An 18,490-nucleotide genomic window follows, 5' to 3' on the forward strand; every position below is an offset into this window, starting at 1 on the left:
GTGTGTGTGTGTGTGTGTGTGTATATGTGTGTGGGTGTATATGTGTGTGGGTGTATATGTGTGTGTATGTGTATATGTGTGTGTGTGTATATGTGTGTATGTGTATATGTGTGTGGGTGTATATGTGTGTGTGTGTGTGTGTGTGTGTGTGTGTGTGTATATGTGTGTGGGTGTATATGTGTGTATGTGTGTGGTGTATATGTGGGTGTATATGTGTGTGTGTGGGTGTATATGTGTGTGTGTATGTATATGTGTGTGTGTGTGTGTGTGTGTGTATATATATGTTTGTGGGTGTATATGTGTGTGTATGTGTATGTGTGTGTGTATATGTGTGTGGGTGTATATGTGTGTGCATGTGTATATATGTGTGTGGGTGTATATGTGTGTGTGTGTGTATATGTGTGTGGGTGTATATGTGTGTGTGTGTGTGTGTGTGTGTGTGTGTGTGTATATGTGTGTGGGTGTATATGTGTGTGTATGTGTATTTGTGTGTGTATGTGTGTTTGTGTGTGTGTGTATTCCCTGAATTCGACGTGCTGTCTGTCCAATCTCGTGACAACACGTCGATTCCCTGACTGTGGCTATTGCTTGGCAGTGACCACATGTACACCTGCAACAAAACATGACACTCATCAACACATTATGTTATGTCCATAAGCGGCGATACTTAAAATACTTGTCATTCATGAAAGTATGTACATTTATATTTAGTTAAGAACTCACTAGTCACTGTTTCCCATTCTGGATGCTTCTTCCTCGACATTTGTGTTTCGCGGTCCGCCATTAGCCTGATTAGCGTCGCGCTCCGGCTCGAACATATCGGGTTGAATCCCAGCAAAATCCACATTAAATTCCTCAATCTCTTCTCTGACAAATCCATCGCAAGAACTTCCCTCATCCTCCGAAAATTCCAGCACAAACTCGCTCTCACTCCCACTCAAATTCCACAAGTATTTCTGCACTCGCTGATGCCATAGTTGTTGACCTCGATAAGCCTATTGTCTTTTCGTGACGTCACAGATGCGCCCCGCCCACTTTTGAAATTCATTCGGGAAATTTCCAGGAAAAAGTGTTTTTCTCATAGTTAAAATAATATTTCAAAGATTTCATTTCAGCAAAACATAACTTCAGGATATATTATATAATAAGGCCCAATATATATTATCACTTTACTTGCACTTTAAGCACGATTCACCACTCGACGGTCACGTTCTGTGAGCTTGTGTGGCCTACCACTTCGCGGCTGAGCTTATGTTGCTCCTAGACGTTTCCACTTCACAATAACAGCACGTACAGTTGAACGGGGCAGCTCTAGCAGGGCAGAAATTTGACGAACTGACTTGTTGGAAAGGTGGCATCCGATAACGGTGCCACATTTAAAGTCACTGAACTCTTCAGTATGGGCCATTCTACTGCCAATGTTTGTCTATGGAGATTGCATGGCTGTGTGCTTGCTTATATATACCTGTCAGCAATGGGTGTCCCTGAAACAGTCGAATCCACTAATTAGAAGGGGTGTCCACATGCTTTTGGTCATGTAGTGTGTATATATATATATATATATATATATATATATATATATATATATATATATATATATATATATATATATATATATATATATGTACACCCCACCAGTCAAAAGTTTAAGAACACCTCAATTTTTCCAGTTTTTATTGAAATTTACGCCATTTAATACCCCGTTCTCACTTGAACGATTTTCTACGCGAATGCCGTGCGACTACCAAATCGCACAGGGCATACGAGAGTCGCATGGCAGTCTGTTGATTTTTCGCACAGCTTGTAGGGGTGTCATGTGTAATCACTGGTAATTCGGACGGGTCGCATGCCCGTGCAAGTTTTTTCAACTGTTGAAAATTTCCATACGGCTGTCGCACGGTTCGCATAGTTGGCATTGGTCCCATCGGGGTCGCACGGATCACGCGGATCGAATGGCGCTTGTACGGCGGACGCACGGCGCTCTGATTGGTTGTACGGCGGTTGTACCGCATGCGCACAGGTCGCACGCGAGTTGAACAAAAATCGCATTGCGCTTGCGCGGGACTCGTTGAGGTTGTACGGCAGTCACACGCAACTTGAACCGTTATCGGGGAGGAAAAGTTGCACGAGAGTTCAACGGCAGTCGCACGGCAGTTGTACAAGTGAGACTGCGCGGAAAAAAACAGGGAAATTCGTACGGAAATCGCACGGCTGTACGATTTTTTAGTCGCACCGCAGTTGTACAAAAAATCGTTCAAGTGAGAACGGGCCTTTATGTCTCAATGTACTCTGAAATTAAGCATATAACAAATAATCAATTGGAGATAAAAAAAGAAATCATGGAATCATTTTGTTTAACAAAATTTAATTTAATTTTCTGACTCAGCAAAGTTGCCACCTTTTGCAGATATAACCGCCAAACACACTAACGGCATTCTTTTTAAAAAAACCACCGTTTAGAGGCCATTTTTCCCCGCAAAGCGGGGGTTGGCCTTTTTCGGGGACCGTGGTTGTTGTTGTTTTTTGGTCCCCTTTTTGAAGCAATGTTTTACGGCCGGATTCCCTTCCTGCCGCCAACCCTGTTTGTCGCCTTTTTACGGCATTCTTTCTACAATGGAAATCAAATATTGTTCGGGAAGTTCTTCCCAACACTGTTGCAGAAGTTTCCACAAATGTGTTGCACTTGTAGGTTGCTTTGCTTTCACCCTTCTGTCCAGTTCATACCAAACCAGCTCGATGGGGTTTAAGTCTGGAGACTGTGCTGGCCATTCCATGATTTGAAGCCTACCGTCTTTTTCTTTTCCTCGAAGGTAGTTTTGACATATTGTAGGTCTTTCCTTGAGATAAATTGCAAAGAAAGCCAAGGTGTCAGTGAGTACAGTTTCCTACACCATCAAAAGGAACTTGGAAACTGGAGGAAACTCTGAAAGGAAGAGGTCTGACAGACCCAAAGCCACAACAGAATCAGAAGACAAGTTTCTGAGAGTCAACAGCTTGCGTTATAGGCAGCTCACAGGAAAACAGCTTCAAGCACAGCTTAATACTGGTCGAAGTAAGCAAGTCTCAATTTCAACTGTAAAGAGAAGACTTCGAGCTGCAGGTTTGACAGGGCGAGTGGCAGTAAGAAAGCCATTGCTAAGATGGCAAAATAAGAAAAAGAGGCTTGCCTGGCCATGAAGCACCGCCAGTCGACTACTGAAGACTGGAAGAAGGTCTTATGGACCGATGAATCAAAATTTGAAATCTTTGGTTCATCACGCAGGGTTTTTGTACACCGTCGAGTAGGCGAAAGCATGGTTCCTTAGTGTGTGACACCAACTGTCAAACATGGAGGAGGAAGCGTGATGGTCTGGGCTCTTTTGCTGGATGCAGAGTTGGCGACTTGCACAGAGTGACTGGCACCCTGAACCAAAAGGGCGACCACAGAATTTTGTCGTGCCATGCAATACCCTCTGGTATATGCCTAGTTGGTCAGGGGTTAATCCTACAGCAAGATAATGACCCTAAACACACCTCCAGACCACATCAAAACTACCTTCGAGGAAAAGAACAAGACGGTAGGCTTCAAATCATGGAATGGCCAGCACAGTCTCCAGACCTAAACTCCATCGAGCTGGTTTGGGATGAACTGGACAGCAGGGTGAAAGCAAAGCAACCTACAAGTGCAACATGTTTGTGGGAACTTCTGCAACAGTGTTGGGAAGAACTTCCCGAACAATATTTGATTTCCATTGGAGAAAGAATGCCACGAGTGTGTTCGGCGGTTATATCTGCAAAAGTTGGCTACTTTGCTGTGTCAAAAATTTAAATTAAATATTGTTAAACAAAATGATTCTTTGATTTCTTTTTAATGTCCAATTGCTAATTTGTTTTATGCTTAATTTCAGAGTACATCGAGACATTAAACTGCGTAAATTTCAATAAAAACTGGGAAAATTGAGATGTTTTAAACTTTTGACCAGTAGTGTATATACAGTCGGACCCCGCCATTCGCGGGGGATACATTCCTGGAAAATCTGCGAATAGCCGGGCATTCAATGGAAAAAGGGGGGTTAGGTTCCCGAGTCGCAAAAATCCATGAATAGAGAGGATCAAATCGCGAAAGGCAAGGCAAAATCCACGTATGGTGACGCAAATCCCGAGACTTTCGAAGAGAATCCGCGAAGGTCGATGAAAGTCCCGGAAATGGTGAGACAAAACCCGCGAATGTCGACAAACACCCGCGAAGGTCTATGAAAATCCTGCGACGGTCGATGAAAATGTCGAGAATGCATGCCGCGGCATTGTTTCAATGGGGGAAAAGGGGATACGTTATAGGTTTCCGGTGGTTCCTGATTCATAGAGGAAATTTTTTAAAGGTTAAAATGTTTTTGACCGCAAATGCACAAGAATCCAGTTTCATAAAAAATGCTTCCAAAAAAAAATTTGAAAAACGACAATACCAGGTACAGTACCATTTCCAATTTATTGACGGAATGTGCTTACAGTTTATTAAAAGTGCTTCACCATACTGTACCGTGAAAAAAACAAAAACACAACACCATCATGTACCGTTTAAATTTTTTCTTTTACAAACACACTGCCCGCCTCCTCCTTTTCGGAAACTATTTTAATAGCCTCCAACTCCTCCTCGGTGATGTTGTCGCCATGTCAGGCAATGAAATCCTCCAAAACCTCAGGCTGCATGTCATCAAATCCTTCCCTTCCCAACTGACGTGCCAACCCGACGATCACATGCCTCTCCTCAGTTTTATCGGGAAAGCCAGTAAAGTTTCTGACTGCCTGTGGCCACAAGTTGTGCCAGCACGCGTTGATGGTGGAGGCTCTCACCTCATCCAGCGACTCCTTGATGGCGCCGATGCAGTGGGCAATGTTTAAATCCTTCTAATACTGCCTGACGGTGAGCCCTGGGTCAGACTCCATTACATCCAAAATGTGGCAAAAGGTGCGACGGGTGTAATACATTTTAAACGTTGAAATCATACCTTGGTCGAGTGGCTGGATGAGGGAGATGGTGTTGGGTGGCAGAAAGATCACCTCGACGTTCGGGTAAGCCATGCCCAGGTTCGTGGGGTGGCCAGGAGCATTGTCCAGGAGCAAGAGAACCTTGAACGCAATGTTTTTTCCCACCATGTACCTCTCCACCTGAGGGAGGAAACAATCATGGAACCAGTCCAGGAAGACTGCTGCCATCACCCAGGCTTTCCTGTTGGCCCTCCAAAACACGGGCAGTGTTTGCCTGTTCTTGCCCTTGAGAGCACCCGGGCTCAGGTAACGGTACAACATCATGGGTTTCAGCATGAGGTCTCCTTTTGCGTTTGCATAGAGAAGAAGAGATACCCGGTCCTTGGCAGCCTTGAATCCCGATGCTGTCTCTTCGCGTTTCAAGATGAAAGTTCTCGTGGGCATCTTTTTCCAGAATAGGCCAATCTTGTCAGCGTTGAACACCTGCTCTGGGAGGTATCCCTTCTCTTCGATCAGCCTCGCGTGTTGAGCAGGGAACTCTTTTGCCACCTCATTGTCCATGGAGGCACACTCTCCTGAGAGCTACACATTTATGAGACAGTACCACTCCTTGAAATGATGGAACCATCCCCTGCTTGCAGTGAATAATGTCGCGCTGCTTGTACCATCATCGCTCGGCGCATCACTCATGCTGGCACCACCCGTGCCAGACAGATGATCGTAAATTTGTATGGCCTTTCCGCGAATGAGAGGTCCACTCAAAGGCATACTTTTCTGCACGTTGTCCTCGATCCATATGCTGAGAGCCTTCTCCATCCTTTTATGTGGACATCACGCACATGGGTGACCACCTTCGTACTTGATGCAGTGCTCACTGAAATAGTGTCACAAATCGCCTTCTCGTTCTTCCGTATGTAGCGAACGGTGGATTCGTTTGACGCCTTAGTGCCTTGCCCTACAGAGGCCACACTCTCTCCTCTTGAAAGCCAGTCTAGCAGCTCCACATTCGGGCTAAGGCTTGTGACCTTTTTCTGCCTCTTGGTAGTCGATGCATCTCCGGCACCGCTTTTGCTCTTGGGAGCCATTATTGAACGATGAGCAGAGCAAGTGTATTGTACCCCGGTTTAGAATAGGTACACCGTATCTCTGAATGTCGTAAGAGGTGACTAAAAGGGTTGGCGTCAGGAAGGGCATCCGGCCACAAAACATTGCCTCAAAAAGGGAACCATGACAATTACAATTGCATATGGGCAGTGCACAGCCCGAAGTACCCCGTAGGGGACCTCACTCCCTCTCATCAAAAGTCAAGGTGGGGAACCCGATCGAAGCAAGGGTGGAAATCACTCCATTTATGATGAGGAAACTTCTGATGCCCCACGTGGAGATCGGTTTCTGAGGTTTGGGACATGGAATATCAGGACAATGACAGGGAGATCAGGAGAAGTGGTGGAAGTATTGGTCAGAAGAAGAGTGGACATATGTTGTGTGCAGGAGATGAGATGCAAGGGAAGTGGTGTGAGAATGGTGAAGGGTAGGCAGGGACAGAAATACAAGTTTGTGTGGAAAGGGTGCCCGGAAGGCATGCATGGTGTTGGTGTTCTGTTTTCTGAGGAGTTTGTAGACAGTGTGGTGAGTGTGACTAGAGTGAGTGAAAGGTTGATGATGGTGAGAATGATGATTGGAAAGCTCTTGGTGAACGGTTGGGATATGCTCCGCAGGTCAGTCGGAGCGATGAAGAGAAGGACAGGTTCTGGTGTGCAATAGCGAAGCTGATGGAAAACATGAAAGATGAGGAAGTTGTTGTGGTAGGAGACCTAAATGGACATGTGGGAAGGAGTATAGACGGTTTTGAGGGAGTTCATGGGGGTTACGGATATGGTGAAGGAATGGAGAAGGTGAAAGAATTTTGGAATTTGAGCTGGTTTGTTGATTTGTAATACTCAGTTCCAGAAAGAGGATAATAAGCTTGTTACATGCACGTCAGGTGGGTCGACGACGACCATTGACGACCTGATGATGCGTAGGCGAGATAGGGGGCACCTCCGGGACACAAAGGTGGTCCCGGGGGAGGAGGCTGTTTCACAGCACCACTCGGTTGTCTGCAACATAAGGGTGAAAGGTGCGAAGAGAGCTCGGCGGGTGAAGTACCAACCGAGAATGAAGGTGTGGAGGTTGAAAGAGGTGACAGTGAGGGAGGCATTAAAAGAGAGGCTTAGTATGGTTGAGGATGATGTGGTTGAGCTTGAAAGTGGTTGGATGTCAATGCAATATAGTCTGTTGGGAGCGTTGGTGAGGTATGTGGATGGACAAAAGGACCACCGAGGCACTCGGAAACATGGTGGTGGGATGATGAAGTTGGAAAGAGGATTGACGAGAAGGGGAAGAAGTTCATGGAGTGGCAGAAGGCGAAGGGTACGGGGGCAGAAAACGCAGAGCATGAAAGTTATAAGGCAGCCAAGAAGGCTGCAAAGAAAGAGGTAGCAAAGGCGCAGGAGGCATGAAGGACAATGTTCGGAGAACGCTTGTATTCGGTAGAAGGTCAGAGAGCGGTATTCAGGATTGCAAAACAGATAACGAAAGAGAGGTGTGATGTGATGGGGTGAGTTGCTTGAAGGACGAAGTGGGACAAATCGTTGTGGACCCAGATGGAATTAAAGGAAGATGGAAGAGATATATGGAAATGCTGTTGAATGCAGAGAATGAATGGGATGGCAACATAGAGAGTAACCCAGTTTTCGGATCGGCAGAGAAGATAACTGAGATGGAAGTTGAGGAAGCGATAAAAGCAATGAAGAGTAGAAAAGCGGCAGGGCTTACGGGAGTTGTGGGAGATACGTTGAAGGCAGCGTGAAGTTGGGGTGTGAAGAGAATGACAGAGATCAGTAAGCTGGTGGTGAAAGAAAGCCGCATTCCAGTGAATTGGGAACTGAGTACTCTCGTCCCTCTATACAAAGGGAAAGGTGACCCTCTGGACTGTGGTTCGTATCAAGCGATAAAGTTATTGGAGCATGGAATGAAGGTATTGGAAAGGGTGTTGGAGAGGAGGACAAGGAAGAAAGTGAAAATTGACGAAATGCAGTTTGGATTTATGCCAGGAAGAGGAACGACAGCCGTGCTTTTTATTGTAAGGCAGTTGCAGGAGAGGTACATGGAGAAGAGGAAGAAGTTGTTTCTTGGGTTTGTTGATCTGGAGAAAGCATTCGATAGGGTTCCACCCGAAAGAGTGACATGGGCATTGAGGATGTTAGGAGTGGAGGAATGGTTGATCAGAGCAATGATGGCAATGAACCATGGGAGTTGTTGTATGCAGTTGCTCTTGTGTTGATTGTGGAAAGTATGGATGGACTGAAGGAGAAGATGAACAAGTAGAAGGAATGTATGGAGGCAAAAGGTCTGAAGGTGAATATCGGAAAAACGAAGGTGATGGCAAGTGGTAAAGCATGTGGTGAGGTGGAAAGAACTGGGAAGTGGCCGTGTGCTGTGTGTAGGAAGGGTGTCTGAGTGAACTCCATTCATTGTATAATGTGCGCTGAGTGGGTTGATCAAAAATGTCGTGGTCTGAGAGGGTCATTAACCAGTGTGGCAGCTACATTCAGGTGTAAGGTGTGCACAGAGGGAGCTGCAGATGGAGGAAATGTTGAGTTGGAACTTGGAGAGGGCGTTTAGCTGGAAGGTGTGAAAATATTTTGCTACCTATGAGACATGCTGAATGGAGAAGGTGGATCAGACTCGGCAACGGTTGCTGGAGTGAGATGTGCATGGAAGAAGTTTCGGGAAGTGAGTGGCGTGCTGACGAGGAGGGGAGTGTCGTTGAAGCTGAAGGGAAAGGTGTATGCTGCATGTGTGAGAAGTGTTATGATTTATGGGAGCGAGGCATGGGTAATGAACGCAGAGCAGCAACGAAGGCTGAAAAGGGAGGAAATGCGAATGGTTCGGTGGATGTGCGGAGTATCGTTGAGAGAGAGAGGAAGACAAATGATGATTTGCGAAATATGATGGGAATAGAGCCTGTGATGGATGCTGTGAAGAGGAACAGGTTGAGATGGTTTGGTCGTGTGTTGAGGAAGGATGAAAGTGACTGGTTGAGAAGAGTGATGGAAATGAATGTAGAAGGAAGTAGAAGATGGGGAAGACTGAGAAAGACTTGGCTAAAGGTGGTGGAAGAAGACATGTGGGCAAGGGGGTTAACAAGGGGAGATGTAGAAAATAGGGCAAAATGGAGAAGATTGTCATGGGGCCCGCAATGCTAACCCCCACTCTAGCATGGAAAATGTCCTTAAAATGCCTGTTGTTGTTGTTGTTGTTGTTGTTGTTTGAGCAGAGCAAGTCAAAAACAGGTCAAAGCAACGGGACGAGAACAATGATCGAAATCGAGGACAGTCTGTATGTGAAGGACTAAGACTATTGTGGGTATTGAGCCTATCTGCTAATTTCAGTCGATAATATATTTAATGAAGCGTTTGCATTCTATAATTCGCAGTGTTGACATGTTTTCATAGCTGATGGAACATCCGCCGAAGCATTTTCATTGTGTAACATCTCTGATGATGCTTTAACATAAATTGCCAGCTTTATTCGGTTTAATGAAGCGTTTGCATTGTATAATTCGCGGAGGACGACTTGTTTACACATCTGGTGGGATATCCCGCGAAGCTCTCGATTATAATCCAGCTAAAATTCGCGGCCGCAAAAGCCATGAAAACGCATATCACACAACAGGTCATGCTCGCGGCTCGTAGAAGAAGTTTTTTTGCCTGCTTTTTGCATGGCTGGTAAAAAATGGGTTTTATACATGTGTCAAGCTTGCTTGTGAATTTTTTCGCCCTTGAAAAACCGCTAATTTGCGGATGACCATGAATAGGGGGGTGGGGGGGGGGGGGGAGCGCAATTTCGCGGAACACTACCGCGAATAGATAAAAATGGTGCACTTTATCAACCACGAATACGCGAATTCCGTGAATCGCGGGGTTCGACTATGTATATATATATATATATATATATATATATATATATATATATATATATATATATATATATATATATATATATATATATATATATATATATATATATATTGTTACGGACCGTGGATAAGGATGTTGGTTTGCCGAGCGGATGGCACCGCGGCCGAACAGTTACCCCGACTAACCCGATTCCCGAACGTTGGCCGGATCGCGCCACAGATATTCAATATGGAAAAGACAAAAGCGACACGGATGTGAAGAAGAAGAAGAAGAAGAAGAAGACAAAAAGGTTGGAAATACTACTAAATTTATTCCTACTATTTACATGCTCAAAGTAACCAAGGAGAAGGAAAGATAATAAAATAATATACAGAAGAATCAGAGACACAGTGCAATTATTAACTTATACAAGCTTAATTAATACCCAGGGACAAGACACACAGAACAAACTCACGTACACAAAAGGATGGAAAGGCAGGAGGTGGATGGCTGGAGGGAGAGGAAGGTCCAACGGGTACTGCAGCATGATCGGCGCGTTTAGCAGCCGCCGTTCCTTCGCGGCCCTGCTCAAAACTGCCGTCCAGGCCCCAAGCTGCTGTTGTTGCTGCTGTAGCTGCCGCTGTTGCTGAGTGGACGTCGCGTGCTCTTTTCAGGACTCGTCTCTCTCGTCTTGTCAAAGCTCATCTGCTTCTGTAAAAGCTCATCTGGTCCAACCACTCAACTCCACAACAACCTCGCTTCTTGCGCGCGCGCTTTTATATCGCCTCAGGCGATCAAGCCGCCGGCCTTCAGGACACGCCCATCGGTCAGCTCGCCTCGGCCCTGATTGGTCGGCACGGCCCTCTGGCTCCGCCCTTGATGACGATGGGCGGGCACGCCCTTCTTCCCCGAGCTGAGCACATGCTTAATGGCGGCTTTGGGGCGAAATCAGCAACCACCGCTGTAACAAACCTGGCAAACTGCCCAGTGCGGTTGGCAATGGAGACTTGGAGGGGATGTAGCTGGAAATGGAGATTTTGGGAATGGGAATGAAAGGGGATCTATCTGGTTTCACTTGGTGCAATGGAGTGTCATCTTAATGGAAGACAAGGCCTTACCCTAATACACATAATAAAGATATAACTACCAACAAGGGGGGAAATCTATGATTGGCTAACGTGTATGCTTTATGGAATTAACTACGGGAACGCCCTTTGACATTTATACAACACTGGAGGCAGGAGGGTCCAGAATAAAGCAATAATAATTAAAAAAACACAATAAAAAAAACACAATCCTCATATCCACAACAATATATATATATATATATATATATATATATATATATATATATATATATATATATATATATATATACATACATATATATATATATATATATATTGTTGCGGATTCGGGGGTCGGCGCTCCCCTTATCAAGGGGGGGGGGGGGGGTTAATCCCCTTGTCTTTTAAGCTGGCCATCCCCCAATCCTGGAAGCTATGATGCTCCTTCCGGTCAGAATTAGCTAGGGTGATTGGTCAATGAAATCCCAAATACCTACTTACTAACCCGGCCGTAAAGCAGGGAAATAACTCCGGCTCGAACCATGGACAAGATGGAAATTGCCGAGCGGTTAGCAATCCGTGGCCCGAGCCATTAACAAAGACTAACCTGATCCTGTGCGGTTTCCAAATCGTTCCACAGGTACTCAATCGAGAAAAGACCAAAACGATCGGATAAGAGGAAACCAGAGTAAGGGAGGAACAAAGAGTGGGTTTATTACAAATGTACAAGAAAAGAGGAAACAAAAGGATGTACAAGGAGAAGAAGAAAAAGCAGGACACAGGGCAGGCTTACCTATACAGTCTTAACTTATTACGACCCCAGGACAAACAGACAGACTCACACGGAATTGTAGTGGTAGGGGAGGAAGGTCCAGGCAGATGGTCCAGGCGATGGGATCCAGCTCCGGTCCACTCCAGTCCAGGCTCCGGTTCCGCGGGCGAGACCTGGCAGGCAGCTTCGCGCGTATCGTCGGACGCGAGCGGACCTTACGTATCTCGGGGTTACATATATCGGGGGGACTGGGATGCAGCGTACGTAATATGTAGCTCGTGCCAGCTCTCTCTCTCTCTCTCTCTCTCTCTCTCTCTCTCTCTCTCTCTCTCTCTATCTCTCTCTCTCTCTCTCTCTCTCTCTCTCTCTCTCTCCCGATCAATGGCTCATATCACAGGCAGTTCATGCAATCAGCGTCTCCGTGCAATCCGTTGAAACAAGCGCGCCTCCCGATCAATAAGTTCATAAAGCGCCTTTCCCAACGAGTCCTTTACAATTGATCATCCCCAGCACAGTCCTCCGCAAATGTGCGCTCCTGGATCAGTCCGTGCAAAAGGAGCCCGCCGAAAGAAGTCCGTCAAAGGGCTTTGCGCGCGCGCTTATATAATGCGCTTTGGTATCAATGCGTGCACTTTGAAACCATGCCCGCCAGTCCGCTCACCTCAGCCCTGGTTGGTTGGTGAGGGCTCACCGGCTCCGCCCTTGATGGCGAGTTGACAGGGCCACGCCTCGTTCCCGGCGCTCCGTCCCCTTCCTCCTCGAGCTTGACTGCGTGGTTAATGGCGTTTGGAGTGAGGCAGCAAACGCTGCTAACAAAAGGCGCATAATAGAATTTGGAGGGACAATCCCCGACTGTAGGGGCGCATACTGGCGTAGCTGAGAGAGAAAGAGAGGCTGCAAAATGAACGGAATGGGGCCTATCTTATTTGATTAATGCAACGCAGATTCAACTATTGGGAACACAGCCTTATCTGAAACACATATTAAGGAAATAACTGAAAGTCCTATGGTGTCCTACATGTTGCTGTGGCCTAACTATGGGTGCAACCTTTAACCTTATTAAATGATGGGATATTTACAAGAGTTATTATTTATTTACAAAAGTGAGGGTTCTAAAAACCGCAACAATATATATAATCCTACGTGTTGCTGTGGCCTAACATTTTCCGTAGTTAGGCCACAGCAACACGTAGGATTATGCATTACAACATTAAACATTTTAAACATTATTAAACATGGAACATTATTAAATATTTTGAGATCAAATATATTACAGTTACTGCACTTTGATCTTTTTAAAGTTTTCAAGATCATACTTCCTGCATTATTAAAAGAAAAAAACTTCTCAAATAGTTCTCGAACTATGGAAGATAAACCAAGTCATTAATTTTCTACTGTTTCTGAAGAAAGTCTTTTCACGGTATGAAATACTTTGTGAATTTGTGGATGTGGGTCTGAATTTATTCTGTGGATTCTCTGTTAACCTGAATCTGAATAAAAAATATTAATATTTCAGTGCCAGCATGGAGTGATGCATCATAGAGCATCCAGATGGGGATGTAAGGATGGTTGTCCCTCTGCATTTATGTCATGATTCTACAGTGTCTTTCTGATGATAGAATATCTATATTATAAAAGGAGCCGTGTCTGTCTGTTTGGCTGTTTGTCATGTTATAACTTGAGAACGGATTAACGGATTTCAATAAATCCAACTACAGTGGATTTGGGTAACTCCCGGGAGTGTTTCTGATCCGATTTTTTTGTTTTTTTCTTTCTATTTTTCATGGGTACATGGACACGCGTGTCAAAACTGCAAATGCCAACACGTGACGTTGGTTATCCTTGCACAGAGAGCAGATCTCCCAGGAATCCTTCTTTGTTAACTTGAGATCACATTTCAATGAAACCACTCTCAGGAAGTAAACATAACCACCTATCCCTCTCCCTACAAAGATGTTTTATCCACCACGTTGATTCCAAATCTCCACGAATCCAAATCATACAATCATACTCATTTACATTAAAACAAAAAAAAACCTCTTCCTTCTTCATCATCTTCCTCACATATAATAACGCCGAGCTTCATTCAATTCCATTTCTCATATTGATTAGATTCAGCAAACGCTTGCTATATTCATTACTTTTTCTTTCAACATTTCCATTTTAATATCACCCTATCAAACACCATTTCCGAATATACACCGCCTATTAAAGCATCACAAAGCAGGTCGCTCTACAGTCTATTTGCAACACACAAAAAAATAATTGGTGTTCCCGTCAGCGAAGCGACGGGTCTTATATTCCAGTCTTTCATAAAGCGCAAACAATTTTACGACGATCTGACTGAATTGTCGGCATGTAATTAGTTGTATGAGTAGTTCCATAGCTGACCCCAAGTAAAGAATTTCACCAGATAGGGCAAAAGATGTGACACAACAACAGATGGCCCAACATGGAAGAGTTTCTGAATTCAGGAAGTGTCTCAGGTATCAACACAAAATAATCTACACTTGTGACGTGGCGTAGATTATAGTATATTGGTACGATGAGAGCATTAACATTCAGTTGAATTGTTATTATAACCAGGGCAATGATTCGAGATGCATCACCCTGCTGGTTGATATCCTCCAGATTTTAACCAAATGTAGACTGCAGAGATACGCAGATAACATAATACATGTACACAAAAATGATATGTCGGCATTTGCAAACTCTTACAAATGTGAAAACATCAGGACAAAGTTCTGAAGTGCAGTAATCGTACCGGCACCACTGGCCAGGTTGTGGTTGTACCCCTTCGGACTCACGAACTCGAAGATGAAGACAGCTAAGGCGACGACAGAGAGGCACAGGACAAACATCATAACCCACACGGCAGCACTGTATGGCTCTGCACACGGGGAAATGGGTGCAATTGGAAAAGGGAGTAATCAATGAGCGCTGCCACCGACAACTTCCGAAGGATCCAGTTGGTCACATGGAGTTGCAAACGTTTTGCTCAACACCACTGCAGAATGGCACTTTTGGTGCTTCATGTTTTCTGCATCAAAACAATATAAAATGTAGAAAGGAAAATAAGTAGTCAGGTTCACCATGTTTTTTCGTTCAAAATTTTGGGAGATTAGCAAACCCGTACATTTTTGGAATCATCAGAGCATGGAGAATCCGAAAATCAATGTTGGCATTTGCACAAACACCTGCATGGCCGCCATTTTGGATTTTCAAAATGGCCGCCATCAAATACATATTTTGCGCGATCTCGGCTTCTAGTCAACCTGGAAACTTAATTAAATATGCTAATCCTATGTTTGCTAAGATTAAATATGCTAAGAAATCCTTTTCCTTTGCTGCACCTCTGCTCTGGAATGACTTGCCTTCCTCTGTTCGACATGTTGACTCTCTTCCTGCCTTTAAAACCTCCCTCAAAACCTATCTGTTTCACAAGTCTTTCAAAGTCTAAGTCCTGTTTTCCCTTTGGTTTGAGGTGGGACGGAGATCGAGAGTATGTCTGTGTACATGTGCGGGGGAGGGAGGGGCAGGAGGGGGAGAGTACACATCTGTGGGTTTTGAATGGGGAGGGAGAGGAATAGGGCAAGAGTGAAGGTGTGTCTGTGTGTGTGTATGTTTGTGTATGTGTGTGCGTTCGCATGATAATGTAAAGCGTCACAAGGGTCGTTAACTCTGCTTGATGGGGCTATATAAGACTCCTAAAAAATTTTATTGTTATTTTTTTCTGGGTCAAGGAATCCAATAAAGGCCTCAAAATAGTGCTCGGGTTTATAGAAAATCAACAAACAAAGGGAATTTAAACCATTGTCTTTATAGTTGTGATATAACTGTATTACATAATACATGATATTGCAAGTCCTTTGAAGTTATATGTTGTTATAGGAAGTTATAGGTAGTATCAGATTGAACTATAAGTCCTATACACAGGATCTACGAGGTCTATACCGTTCAGGAATATGCTTTTACAGATCTTCATCACTGTCCTGAGTGTCATTTTCGCAAAGGTGTCTACGCAAATGCCAAAGGTGTCTACGCAAATGCCAAAGGTGTCTACGCAAATGCCAAAGGTGTCTACGCAAATGCCAAAGGTGTCTACGCAAATGCCAAAGGTGTCTACGCAAATGCCAAAGGTGTCTACGGAAATGCCAAACGTGTCTACGCAAATGCCAAAGGTGTCTACGGAAATGCCAACATTAATTTTTGGATTCCTTATGCTCTGAGTATTCCAAAAATGTATAGTTTTCCTAATCTCCAAAAATTTTGAACGAAATTATATTTGTTAACATAGTGAACCTGACTAAAGGAGGGGAGTGCTTGACTTTGCAAAAATAGAAAAGGAAAACACAGAAAAGGAGACCAGATTGAACTGGAAAGAAAGCTGAGAAGATAAAGTAGCAAATTAGCACCGATATATATCGCAGGGGTGAAGTGGTAAAGTAGCAAATGCCAACATTAATCGGTGCATTTCTTTCACACTTGATTGCATTGGTAAATAAACAACATCGTTCGCAGATTACATGCCCAGAGGAGAAAAGGTATGAAAAACAGATTATACTTCAGATGTCAAAATCCTGAAATACTCTGTTATCAGAGAGGATCCCTCGTGCCTACATGGAATTTTTCCAAAAAATGACACCACGTACCAAGAAACGCGGATGGGGAAACAGTGCCATTGCTCCGGGACACCATGACACTGATCCCGGTCTCCACGAAGGGGATAGAGAAATCCAACACCTCCTCTCTCTCCTCGTTGATTGTCAGCGACCCCATTGCCATGTCTGCCCGTTTATACAACACCTGTAAAACAACATTTGGACAGCAGTCTCAAGAACACCACTTAATTGAGACTTGAGCATGCATACTTTTAGGAAAATACATAATTCAAATTGTAAGAGATAGGAACCAATTTAGGTCACCTATTCATCTAATTCCGTCAAGTCGTGGCCGACTTATTGTGGCGTTCATGATCACATTCCTCCAAACATCCCTATCCTGCACTGCTTCCCGAAGCCCTGGCAGAGACAGCTTCGGTTGCAGCCTTTACACTTACAAACCATCCATCCAGCACTTACAAACTTAATTTATTCTACAATTTTCCACTCACTTCAATCTTAGAACCCAGCAAAATGAAACTTTCCACTATTTCCACATGAGCGTCTCCCAATGTGAATACATCAATCTTATCAGTTGACAAGACTTTTTTAAAGGTTTAAATAAAGACCAGCTTTCTCACTTTCCTTCTTCACTGCCTGCAGCAGTTTCATCAAGCCCTCTTTACTTCCTGCCAACACAGTGGTATCATCGCATACCTTAGGTTATTGATACATTTTCCTCCAATCCTGACTCCAGCCTCCATCTCATACAGGCTTGATTTCCTCATGATGTACTCACTCTCCAGATTGAACAAGTAAGGGGAGAGAATACACCCCTGCCAACCCCTTTTCCAATTCCGAACCATTCTGTCTCTCCATACTCTGTTCTTACTGTGGCTTCTTGTTTGTTGTAAAACTATTTATCAGACATATACCAGGTGCTCCGACATCCCCATTTCTCTCAGGCTAATCCACATTGATTCATGATCAACACAATTGAAAGTTTTGTCATCTATATATCTATATAAATAAAGGAGGAGTGTCTGTGTGTCTGTCTGGATGTCTGCTTATAACTCAAGAACTACACATCGGAGAAAAGTTTTAGACACAGATTCGGAATCAGCATAAAATTCTGGTGGTTATAGGCTACTTTTTATTTTAATATCAATGGTTTAAAAAACCGGGCCAGCTGCAATTCCATGGTGTAGTTTGTGGCGGCGCTATTGCCCCTTTCCGATCCCATGACGCATTGCGGTTCCGATTCGCGATAAGGTCTATGCGCTATCACCGACACTTTTCCACCTTTTCCATACCTTTTAATCAGATTTACCTTATCGTCCATCGTAACCACATTACGCTTGGAAACACTAGCATTATCCTTCTTCGGACCCATGGCTAACACAGACACAGTAAAGGAATACTGTACGTCGCCTCTGTTTTGAATGAGAATCAGCGGTTGCGCGTATGTACAGTATACTGTACGTACATATTTATATATTTTTAATGTGCTTTTTATTGTATTTTTTATTGTTTTTTAGCTTCTTTTATTGTTCATTTATGTACTATTTTATTTATTTTAAATATATTTTTAAGGAAAACAAATGTTTTCACGTCCGTAGGAGTGACGTAATGTCGCACATAATGACGTTCGCTGCCCGGTCATGAAAGAAATTATGATTCTCTTGCCAAAGTGACATGAAGATCAGGCAGTAAACCTCCCAACTGAGTTTCTCAACAGTCGGGCTGTGGCCTCAAGTGGAATTGCAGCTACACTTCTTGAAGGAGGAAGGACAGCACACTCAACTTTCAAACTGCCTTTGGATTTGACAAAGCAAGACACCCCAACCTGCAACATTAGCAAGAATTCAGCAAACGCCAATATCCTTCAACAGTGCAAAATCATCATCTGGGATGAGGCTACTATGAACCACAAGCAGGCATTCGAAGCAGTGAACAGAACACTCCAAGATATTCGCAACAACAAGAAAATCATGGGTGGTGTGACAACTGTTCTGGCTGGAGACTTTCGTCAGACTCTCCCAGTCATCCAATGGGGCACAAGAGCAGATCAAGTCAAGGCCTGTATCAAGTCTTCTTATCTCTTCTGGCCACATGTGCAAAGACTTACCCTGAATACCAACA

At 44.2% G+C, this 18,490-nt stretch overlaps 1 pseudogene; it reads right to left on the reverse strand.

Moving 5' to 3' along the window:
- The window catches only part of LOC137430846 (glutamate receptor ionotropic, NMDA 2A-like), a 566,227-nt pseudogene that overhangs the window by 190,187 nt on the left and 357,550 nt on the right, over nt 1-18,490 (reverse strand).

This window comes from Myxine glutinosa, chromosome 1, assembly GCF_964187855.1.
Source record: "Myxine glutinosa chromosome 1, kmMyxGlut1.1, whole genome shotgun sequence".
NCBI classification, from domain to species: Eukaryota; Metazoa; Chordata; class Myxini; order Myxiniformes; family Myxinidae; genus Myxine; species Myxine glutinosa.